We start from the raw sequence: 12,286 nt of genomic DNA on the forward strand, positions 1-12,286 counted from the left end.
TGCTTCTCAAATATGCTTTTTCACCTCCCCTCTGAACCTTCTATATTCCTTTTGGTTCTCAGTTGTATTTTCTACCTGACGCCTGTCTTAAGCGCACTTTTTCTTCTTTTTCTTAATTTCTATCTCCTTTTTCATCCACAGAGCTCTGGATTTGTTTGTCCCACCTTTCCCTTTCAATAGAATATACCTTGACTGTGCCCGAAGCAATTCCTTTTTTGAAGATAACCTATTGTTCAGCTACAGTTTTTCCTGCCAATCTTTTGTTCCGGTATACCTGGCCCAGCTCTGTTCTTGTCCCATCAAAGTCAGCTCTTGCCCAGTTAATTATTCTTACTCTGAATTGCCTAGCGTCCTTTTCTATCATCATCCTAAAATGTACAATACAATGATCCACTGTCTCCTAAATGTTTCCCCACTGACACTTGATCTATTTGGCCCGCCTCATTTCCAAGAACCAGGTCCAATGGTGCATCTTTTCTTGTTGGATTGGCCACATACTACAGTGGAAAATTTTCCTGAACACATTCTAGGAACTTTTGCTCCTCTCTGCCCTTTACACTACCACTGTCCCAGTCTACATTTGGGTAATTAAAGTCCCCCATTATAACTACTCTATAATGCTTGCATCTCTCTGTAGTTCCCTGCAGATTTGTTCTTCTACATCCTTCTCACTATTTGGCAGTCTATAGATTATACCAAGCAATGTAATTGTAAAATTGTAATTTTGTTCATTAGTTTTAGCCAAATTGATTCTGTCCTTGAAGCCTCTGGGACATCCTCTTTCTCCAACACTGCAATGCTCTCCTTAACAAATACCGCCACCCCTCCTCCTTTCCTTTCTTTCCTATCTTTTCTGAACACTTTGTACCCAGGAATATTTAACACCCAGTTCTGCCCGTCCTTGAACCAGGTCTCTGTTATCGCCACATCATATTTCCACATGACAATCTGCGCCTGTAACTCCCCAATCTTATTTACTATACTCCGTGCATTCACATACATGCATAGTGACCCTGATTTAGGTCTTGTTACTTTCTCCCTTACCCCAACTTTACCTATTAACTTACTATTCTCTATACTAGTGTTATATGTCCCTCCCAGTATTTTGTGCACCCTGGTATTCCTCTCTACTATTTTCTGTTGGTTCCGACACTCCTACCGAGTTAGTTTAAAGCCCTCCCAACATCACTAGCAATACACCCCACAAGAAGCTCTGTTCAGGTGCAACCCGTCTGGCTTGTACAGGTGCCATCTTCCCCAGAGCCAGTCCCGGTGTCGCAGGGATCTAAAGCTTTCCCTCCTGCACCATCTTTCCAGCCACGCATTCATCTACCTTATCCTCCAATTTCTATACTCACAGGCACATGACACTAGGATTAACCTGGTGATTACTACATTTCAGGTGCTGCCTGCTCATTTTCTACCTAGCTCCCTAAATTCTGATTGCAGGACCACATCCCCCTTCCTACCTAAGTCATTGGTACCAATGTGGACCACAACCGCTGGCTGATCACCCTCTCCCAGAAGAATGTCCTGCAGCCGCTCTATGACATCATTGACCCTGGCACCAGGGAGGCAACACACCATTCTGGAGACAAGTCTACGGCGACAGAAACATCTTTCTGCTCCAATAACCAATGAATCGCCAATAAATGCCAGTGAAAAGCTTCATTAAAAGTAATTCAAACAACAAACTGTAAGATTTTCTTTTTATTATTTTTTTTTCTGGCACTTACATTTGCAAGGTCTCTCTCCACTTTTTTTTAAATGATGCCATACTACAGGCTTCAGGCTGGTACCTGTCGGCAGATCGGAGTTATACCACCAATTTCAAACTGCTCTCTGGCGTGGAAACTGAAGGTGCCATTCACTGGCACCTGAATACCAACTAGGTTTTTAATGGTATTAGAAAGATGATGATTTTATTATCTCCATACTAACATTAAAAGGATTCCAAGCTTCAAATGGAATAACTTAGGAAATTCTTAACCTCGACGCATACTTTTTTAGCTGTTATGTTTTACCAAGCTTGATTTGGAGCAAAGCAAAACTGGAACAGCTTCGCATTGTTTCAAACCATGTAGCATAGCTAACCTGTTATGTCACTGACAAACTTAACAGTGTTCCACTCATAAAATGTTATTTCTATTCAAAGATCTGCTAATTGCTCAATTTTTTTGTGGTGAAAAAACTATTTTCTGTTCCACTCAGCCTCCACACAACCTCAGTAAATCCTTCTGTCACAACATTTGGTCAGAGATATTAAAATTCAGGATTTTTTCCTAAAAAATCTTCTTGCACACATGCTCGCACTAGTTTCTGCATATTCATACACCACTGTATACCAGTTAGCATTCCCAGGTTTAACAATTGCATTAAATCGCTCACTGGAAATAACATGGATGTCCATTCCGTTCTCTCCTTGCTTGAGAAGTGAAAAATAACACACTGTCAGATTGATACATACAGGCTAAAACAACTAATCAAATTTATTTGCAGATGAATAATGCACAAAACTCAAACCCAAAACACATTGTTAATATATGACAATAAAAGATGTGACAACTGCACACTATGGCTGTAAGCTTGTTACAACTAATTGGACAGAATACATTTGAAACTAAAGCAAATAAAATACTCAGCTCAACTTTACTATTTACTAGATAAGAAAGATTCAATTGAATTCAGAGTCAGCTGTCCAATAAAACATTTCATTTGGAATGTGGATTATTCAGAGAATTTGGAAATAAATTACCATAACTTATTTGTGGTTTATGTGACTTTCATTCCTTCTTTACCTAGACTGCTGTGCAGGGAACAACAGTTTAAATTTTTAATATGTTACAAAATTGGGCAAAGTGGTCAATCATGATAAGGATAGTTAAAGGTTTCAGGTTGACATAGGTCAGTGAAATAGGCAAAAGCATGGAAAATGGAGCTCACAGAGAAATGTGAAGCAAAGCACTTTAGGAGGGCTAATATGGAAAGACAGTAAACTATAAAAAGCACAATCTTGAAATGTGTGGATGAGCAGAGAGATTTCAAAGCTGATAGGGCAAGTTGATAAGGTGGTTAAAAATACATATGACTTACTTGGGTTTATAAATAATGGAATAGAATATAACAGCAAAGACATTGTGCCAGAACTTCGTAAATAACTGGCAAGGCTTCAGCTGGAGTATTGTGGGCACCTGTTATGATTCCCATAGAGACCAATAACTTTTACAAAAATGAGATGAATTTCTCAACGACTGACGGAAAGAATCACATTGCAAGATTTTACATTTTAAGATTTTTACTGTAACAAACAAACAAACTAAAATCAACATAGGCTAACTATTACTTAATAGGAAACTAATACACCAAACTACAGAAAAGGTACTTCCCCATTAACTATTTAACAAAACAAAATTACTTTAAAGCCATGCTCCCAGCAGATATGCAGCCTTTAAGCTTAAGTCCCAAATGGCCCATGGGTTTTCAGCAGGCTCCCTTCACCTTGCCATGCTTGGGTGAGTTTTCCAGTGCCCTTTGAACATTGTTCCATTCAGTCTCTGAGTATCCCTGAGCCAACTTCCAGCAGCAAGGCCCATACTGGTGATTCCTTGTTCCTTAAATCTCCACAAGTTCCATCTCTTCAAATGGAGAACCAGTTCCCACCAACATCCTGCTAGATGGCTAATACAAAAAAGTCTTTTCCTCTGTTTTTCATGGCAGTAGTATTTCTGTCTCCCCCTCCGGTTACTTCTCAGTCTGTGTGTCTTTGTCCAGGAAAACCCCTCTTTTGTATCAAGGTGTGAAAACTTGTCACTTGATTTTCTATAGGTGCTGATCACAAATCACACGGGCGTGTCTCCGGGCAGAATTAGTATGATCACATCATCTCCCATTCAGAACATTCTATTTTACCTTAAGTTAAAAAGAGAAAGTTTAAAACATAACCATCTTATAAAGTCTCGCATTCAGCACAGCTCCACATTTCAGGAAAGATGTAAAGGCATTAGAAAGAGTAAAGGAAGATAACCAGGATGTTACCAGGGATGGGGGAATCCAGTTATGAGGAAAAGTTGAAAAAGTTGGGTCTGTGCCCCTTGGAATAGGAAGATTAAAAGGTGACGTAATGCAGGTTTTCTAGATGATGCCTGGTTTTGCTAGAATAAATAGCGAAAAAAATATTCCCTCTGACAAGTGGGTTAATAAATACAGGTCATAGATTCAAAATCATTGGAAAAAGATCTAGAGGAGAGAGAGGGAAATTGTTTTCACTCAGACAGTTACTGGGCTCTGGAATGGCTTGCATGAAAAAGTGGTAGAAGCTGATTCCATAATTGTTTATAAAAGGGAGTCAGACAAATACTTAGGGATAAGCAACTTACAGGGTTACAGACAAACAGTGGAGATGTGGGACTAAGCAAAACTGCTCTTTCAAAGAGCCAGCACAAGTACGATGGATTGAATGGCCTCCTTCTGTGCTGGAAGTTTCAATGATTCTATGATTCAAGTACTTGGAAGTTGCTGCTAAGGGATATAGACAGGTTAAGTGTGTGGGCAAAAATTTGGCATTAGAATGTGGGAAAGTGTGAACTTGTCCAATTTGGCAGGAAGAATAGAAAAGCAATATACTATTTAAATGGAGAAAGATTGCAGAACTTGGTAGTACCAAGGGTGTCCTGGTACATGAATCACAAAAAGTTAGTATGCAGGTGCAGCAAGTGACTAGGAAGACAAATGGAATATTGGCATTTATTGCAAAGGGGATGGAATATAAAAGGAGGGTCTTGGTGAGACCACACCTGGAATACTGTGTGCAGTTTGATCTCCTTATTTGAGAAAAACATATAATTGCATTAGAAGCAGTTCAGAGAAGGTTCGCTGGACTCATTGCAGGGATGAAGGATTTACCCTTTGAGGAAAAATTGAATAGGTTGGCCCTTTATCCATTGGAGTTTAGAAGAAAGAGAAATTATCTTATTGAAACATATAAGATCCTGAGGGTGAATATCGGAAGGATTTTTCCACTTGTGGGAGAGGCTAGAACCAGGGGATACAATTTAAGAATAAGAGGTCTACTGTTTAAGATGGAGATGAGAATTTTTTTCTCTCAAAGGGTCATGAGTTTGTGGAATTCTCTTACCCAGAAAGCAGTGGAGGCTGGATCATTGAATATATTCAAGGCAGAGTTAGACAGATTTCTGATAGACAAGGGAATCAAAGGGTTATGGGGGGCACGCAGCAAAGTGGAGTTGAGATCACAACCAGATCAGCCATGTTCTTATTGAATGTGGAACAGGCTCAAAAGACTGGATGGCCTACTCCTGCTCTGAAGTCCTATGTTCCTATGTTCCTATGCTGCTTAATTTGAGAACTGGCCCAATAGTAATGCGGAATCAAAGTGGTGGCAAAGTATCCTACCAAAGGGGGTCAAGGGACAGCAAAGGGCTTTGGGTGGTTTGTACCCAGTAGTTCCTTAGCACACAGCTGCACACTAACAGCAACTTGTATTTATATAGTAGTAAATGCAAATTTATAAATGCAGTAAACCACCCAAAAGCACTCCACAAGAGTGTTATCAGTTTGACACTGACCAGCACATTATGCAGCTCTGTCTTTCAACTTTGATGAAAAGCAGCAACACCAAGAGCACCAACATAAACTTCCTTCCCCTCAGCCACATGCTGCTTCACAGGACTGAGGGAATGGACACAGAGATCCAGCTCCAAGGAGGTGAGATTCACCCCCACCACCACCCCCAACCGACACAGGGTCCACAGGCTGAGGATCAGCACTCTGTGAGCACTAGGGTCTCAGAAGTCTCAGGTTTTCAGGGGATGTCATCAATGTCATCTGCAGCCTCCGGAAATAAGACCTCCTTCCTAGTGAAACAGGTGGGAAGGCATTGCTAATGGCTTCTCCTGCAAGAAAAGAAAGCAGAGAGTTAGGAGTGTTAGTAATGGCTTGCCTGGATAGCAGAAAAGGATGACGTTTGTGGAGGATGAGTCCAAGGTATGGGAGTGAGAGGGCAATAGGGTGAGGGTAAGTTTGAATGTTGGCTGTTCAGATGGGGATGCAAAGTGCCAGAAGAGAAGGGGACAAGTGGAGATGCAAGCGCGTTGTTCAGGAGTGCTGTGCAGGAGAATGCTGGGAAAGTCAGGGGCTTGGCATTGAAAGTGTTACGCTACTCACTTTTCCCACCCTCCTGTGGTCTTGGGTTCTTGAGGCACTGTCACCACGTTGGAGGGACCACACTCCTTCCATTGACTTCTTCAGCTAATTCCATCCACACCTGCTCGGTTGGAGAGGTTATCCACTTCCTCATGCCCTGGGGAGAGCTCACCTCACTGAAGCTCCTCAGGTCTCACAAAAAGGCCTCCAGGTAAGAGTGAGAGAACCGGGGAGCAGAATTCCCATGTCCAGGTGGGGGTGACCCATTGTAGCCCAGGCTGGGGTCCCTTTAATTGGAAATCCTTTTTTTAATAGACCCAGCACATAGATCTTGCCTGTCATTCCTGATTGGCTGAAGAATTCTGAAGCGAGCTGCTAATAACATGGCTCAGTTAAAGGGCCATGGCAAAGTCCGTTGAATATTCCACAGGTTCCTGGCCCACAATGGATCTGCCATTTCGGGAGCGACTAAATTGTAATAATTCTGCTAATTTTGCTGAGCCATCATCCCCCACCTGAACGGTCTGAAAGTTCTCCGCTTCTTCCTTGAACGGAGGCCCAAACAGTTCCCATCCACCAGCACCCCCTCCACCTGGCTGAACTTATTCTCACATTAAAGACTTCTCCTTCAACTCCACTCATTTCCTCCAAACAGGTCCTAGCTATGCTTGCCTTTTCATGGGATTTGTAGAATATTCTTTGTTTCAATCCTACTCAACAACCCCCACCCCACCCACCCCCACCTCACCTCTTTTTCCAGTACTTTGGTATTGGTGTTGTTTCCTGCTCTTACCTTGAATTGTAAAATATAGTCAACTTTTCTTCTAATTTCCACCCTTCTCTCACCTTCACATCGTCCATCTACATCTCTTCCCTTCCCTTCCTCGACTTCTCTGTCTCTATTTCTGGGGATAGGCCATCAACCTTTAGTCACTTTAAGCCCACTGACTCCTACAACTACCTTCACTACGCTTCCACACATCCCATTTCCTGTAAGGATTCTATTCCATTCTCCTAGTTTCTTCACTTCCATCAAATCTGTTCTGATTATGCAACCTTCCATACCAGTGCTTCTGCCATATTCCCTCCCACCATGCATTTTAATGCCCTCAACCACGTCCATCCCATTTCCTGTCCTTCTGCTTTCGCCCCTTCCCCTCCCACCAAAAACCAAAATAGGGTTTCCCTTGTTCTCACTTTCCACACCAACAGCCTCCATATTCAACGGATCATCCTCCATTTCATCGCCAGCATGGTGCTAAACCCACCTTCCTCCCAAATTCATCCTTCCGAAAGGGCTGTTTCCTACCCAGCACCCTGATTCACCCTTCAATCACTCTGAACAACCCCTTGCCATCCCATGGCGCCTTCCCTTGCAAACACAAGGGTTACAACCCCTGCCCTTTTACCTCCTCCCTTCTCAATGTCCATGCCCTGTTTCGGATGGCATCTGTTTATCATTCTGCCATTCACGCCTCCTTTAGACACATTGTTTGTTTCATTACTTGACTCATTACCACTATCTTTTGCCCTGCGCCATCAACCCTTTTGTCGTTTAATCTCTCCTCCCTACTACACTATCACAGGCTTTCCCTTTTGTTCTTTGCCACACCCCTTTCACTGCCACTGTACTTGATTAAAACTTGGTTCAGTAATGTCCTTTAGGGAAGGAAATCTGCTGTCCTTACCTGGTCTGGCCTACATGTGAATCCAGACCCACAGGAATGTGGTTGACTCTTAAAATGCCCTCTCAACAAGGACAATTAGGGGATGGGCAATAAATTTAAAAAAACATCCCTAAGTTGTCCAAGTTCTGATGAAAGGCGATCAACCTAAAATGTGAACTGTTTCTCGCTCCACTGATGCTCTATTTCCAATACCTTCTGTTTTTATTACTTGCAGTAAATTCACTCATCTAATTTGAGAGGATGATATTAATTATCCTTCTGAAATCTAATTAAATATTTTGCAATATCTACTGACAGTGAGACCAAGCCACAATACCGATAAACAGTTTCTGCACTGCACTCTCTGGTAGGTAATGGGCAGGATCTTCCCCCTGTCGGTGGGGGTTGTGCAGGAGCGGGCGCAAGCAGACGGGTTCCCGATCGGCACCCCCGGTTGAGGGCGCGCCGCCATTTTACGTAGGCGGGCCAATTAAGGCCTGCCCAGCGTGACGTCCGCTCAGAAGCGCTATGCGCTCCCTGTGCGGGCGAGGGGGGATTCCCTGAGCCAGGTGTGCGCTCTTTCGCGCATGCGCGTGAAAGAGCGCACAGGTCTCCCTGAGGCAAAGTGCTGCCTCAGGGAGATCGGCTCAGGTTTCAAACATTGAATAAAGGTGAGAAAAAAAATTATTGACATGTCCCCTCATGTGCCACTGTCACATGAGCTGGGACATGTCAATTTCTTTTACTTAGACATTTCATACAAATTTTAATGCCCTCATGAAACCTCATCCTGCCCGTGGATGAGGTTTCATGTTTTTTCTGAAGGCCGCCTGGGCTCTTCGCCTGCCCGTCAACCTTAAGGTTGGATAGGCAGGTCCAATAATCAGTTTAATTACTTTTTTAATGGTCTTAATAGGCCTTTGACAGTTTGGCGGCTGCGCACCCACCGAACTGAAAATCTAACTGACGTGCAGTGACCTCAGGACGCACGCCCGATGTCACCCCACATCATTTTGCGCATCGGCGAATGGGCACCGCCCCCTGCTCACCGACCAGAAGATGCAACCCAATAAATTTTGTCTGTTACTTTTCTCCGAAGGCTATACCTCCTGTTTCCTTGAGGAACTCCAGCATAGGGACACCAGTAGGTCATTCAGTCTCTCAAGCATGTTAGTATCATAGAAGAAGAAGGCCATTCAGCTTATCATATCTGTGCCAGCTTACTGGAAGAGCAACTCACTTCCCAGCCCCTCACCTTTTCACCACAGCCCTGTAAATTTTTCTGCTTCAGATTATTGTTCAATCCTCTTTTGAAGGCCTTGATTGAACCATTCTCAGGAAGAGCACTCCAAGTGCTGCATAAAATCATTTTCCTCAAATCACTGTTGCTTCTTTTGCCAATCACATTAAATCGAATCTTCTAATTCTCGACATTTCCGTCAATGGGAACAGTTTCTCCCTATCTACTCTGTCCAGACTTCTCCAATGTTTTGAACACTCTTATCAAATCTCTTCTTAATCTTCTATTGTCCAAGGACAACAGCACCAGCTTCTCCAATCTACCCACACAGCTGAAGTTCCTCATCCCTGAAACCATTCTCTTGAATCTTTTCTGCCAGCTCCCTAGTCTAATGCTTTCATATCCTTCCTAAAGTGTGGTGCCCAGACAAAATTCAGGCCGAAATCAGGATTTTACAACTTTAATTCACTTCACACTTCTCTGCATTAAATTTCATCTGCCCCTTTTCCACCCATTCCTCTCTTGAAGTTTCTTATATTCTCCATACAGTTCACAATACTTCCAAGTTTTGTATCATTCATAAATTTTAAAATTGGGCCCTGTACAAAGTCTAGATCATTAATATAGGTCAAAAAAGCAGTGGTTCTTGGATTGACCCCAGGAGAACCCCGCTATATATCTTCTACCAGTCCAAAAATCAACTTTTCATCATTACACGCTTGTTTCCAGTCACTCAGCCAACCTTGTATCCATGCTGCCACTATTCCTTTTATTCCATGGGCTTCAACTTTGCTAACAAACCTATTATGTGGCACTTTATCAAATAACTTTTGGCAGGAAGCTTGAAGCCTAACCTAACCAGCGCAATTTCAAACATATTTTGGGTACAATTTCCTGATTGTGCTGAGGTAGATATTCCACAATTATCTCATCCAAGTAACAAAACACCACATTGATTCTCCATCATGCTTTAGCATTTTGCACAATCCATCAAAAAAGCTTTGGTAGATGCAAGGAATGCAAAAGATCAAAAGTATAGGGAAGCTTATTTCAAACCTAGTTTGAATTAAAAAAATGACCCTGTCAACAGCTCATTGAGATCAATACGAAGCTACATTATTCTCAGGCAAGCTTCGGATAGTGATGGAAACAATTCAGTTAGTCTTCAATGTCAGACCAACTACATTATCCTGCCTCTCAGGACAGATGGAGGCACGTGCTATTTCTCTGAGGGTAAAACACAGTTATTGGCCACTATTTTTGCTGGGAACGAGAGGCAAAATTGAACAACTATCATACCTTGTAAGTTGAACACATTAAGAGAATTTCATTCCATCAAACTGCCACATAATTATTAAAGTTATGAAGACATAAAGTTATGCTTGTGTCACAAGACATCCATTGCACTGCTTAAATTGGTAAATTGCAGGTAGCCTGTAACCAGATGTATCATTAAAAAGTTAGGGTGCAGAGCTGAAATTCAAGCAAAATATTAGACATACGTGATTGAATATAGCTAGGAAACCCTAATTGTCAGATTTTACTACTGGTCTAATAGATCTTACTCCTCTACAAGTGAAACAATAAACATTAACAAAAGTTTAATTAAAAATCATTTTTGCTTATTAAGCTCGTATTAGACTCATTAATGACAAGGTTATGCTGAATTGTATTTACACTCATATTGAAATACAAACATTTTTCTCCAGAAAAAGTGTTCCTTTGGAGCAATATTCTAAGTTGAGGGCATTTCAAGAGTGACTACATTTCAAAGGTACCACGTTGAACATAAGGCGCTTTGGGGAGACATGAGGTTGTGAAAGGTGCCATATAAATGCAAATCTTGCTTTCTTTCATTCACAAAGTTTTCCTCTTTTCAGCAATTGTAGCAAAATCATGAAGAGATCTGTAACTAGTAATACTGAGCAGAGAAAATCTCTAGAAAATCTCTAGGAAAAGGTGTTTGACGCCACCACACATAGTGCATTCTTAGCCGCAGGTTAGATCTGCCATGAGCATATTTAACAAAGAGTAAAATAGTGAAGTATTACACTGATAAAGGTGGAGACCCACAAGAAGCTTTGGTGGCAAAATAAAGGGGATTAGTGAATATTATGGAAAAGAGGAACACAAAACGTTTTTCGAAAGAAAAGCAGTTAAGCTGGTTAAATAAATTTATTAAGCTGGTTCAATAAATTGATTAAGCCAGTTAAATAAATTGATGGCTGTTCTATTCTTCTTTAAAAGCAACCATCCAGTAGTGATGTTCACAAGTATTCCTGGAGACTGAAGACGCACTGATGACACAAGATTTAATTTCTTGGGTTCACTGGGGACATAGCTGGATCTGAGAAGGTTTAGATTTTTGGAGGGCACAAATATATTTTTATGGTACTTGCTCGTAGAACTAGCTCTATGGTTCAGTGTCAGCTTTCATATTGTAAAAAAAGACCTTAAAAAGAATTCAGCCATTTCCCTTAAAATGGGATTGATTCAGATTCTGACAGCAATTCCATGGCTGCCATTTGCAGTATTCACATTTTACAGCAAACTCAAATGCCTAGTTCTAAATGGAATGAATTTCAGCCTCTGCTCAGAGGAAGTTATGAATTAAGTCTCATAAAACACAATCAGATGTGTTTTAAGGCTGCTTTAAGTGTGTGTTAAGGCACATTCTTGTTCATGGAGAGACAGATGGATATACTGATACCAACACAAGACAAATTTGCTGAAATGGAGATTGTAAAATTCAACAGCAGCATGTGGTCCAAATACTGAAGAGAGAGGATTCCTTTCACATATTGTGCAGATCATTGTTGATAAGAAACCTAAGCTTTTTTTTATTGTGAAGTTAATGCAGCTTGGCTGTACAGTAAATAAAACCACAGTTACGGTACATATGGGATATTCATCAAATGTGTCAAAATGAGCACACCATAGAACAACATGTACTGAGAAGGGCATGGCAGCACATAGATTATTCCAGTTCCAAAATAGAAGCATATTATCTAAAAGGTGAGAAACTGCAAAACTCTGAGATGCAGCGGGATCTGGGTGTTTTAGTGCATGAATCGCAGAAGGTTAGTATGCAGGTACAGCAAGTAATTAGGAAAGCTAATAGAATAGAGGAATTGAATACAAAAGTAGGGAGGTTATGCTTCAGTTATACAGGGCATTGGTGGGCCCACATCTGGAGTACTGTGAACAGTATTGGCCT

At 41.5% G+C, this 12,286-nt stretch overlaps 1 long non-coding RNA gene across 1 annotated transcript; it reads right to left on the reverse strand.

Moving 5' to 3' along the window:
• Window positions 1-2,464: 2,464 nt before the first annotated feature.
• Window positions 2,465-5,725, reverse strand: LOC144691990 (uncharacterized). The gene is made up of 2 exons (XR_013579248.1): window positions 4,377-5,725; window positions 2,465-3,909 (listed from the first exon to the last, which is right to left on the reverse strand). It is a non-coding gene; the product is annotated as an uncharacterized LOC144691990 (long non-coding RNA).
• Window positions 5,726-12,286: the final 6,561 nt, after the last annotated feature.

This window comes from Cetorhinus maximus, chromosome 16 (assembly GCF_964194155.1).
Source record: "Cetorhinus maximus chromosome 16, sCetMax3.hap1.1, whole genome shotgun sequence".
Classification (NCBI taxonomy): domain Eukaryota; kingdom Metazoa; phylum Chordata; class Chondrichthyes; order Lamniformes; family Cetorhinidae; genus Cetorhinus; species Cetorhinus maximus.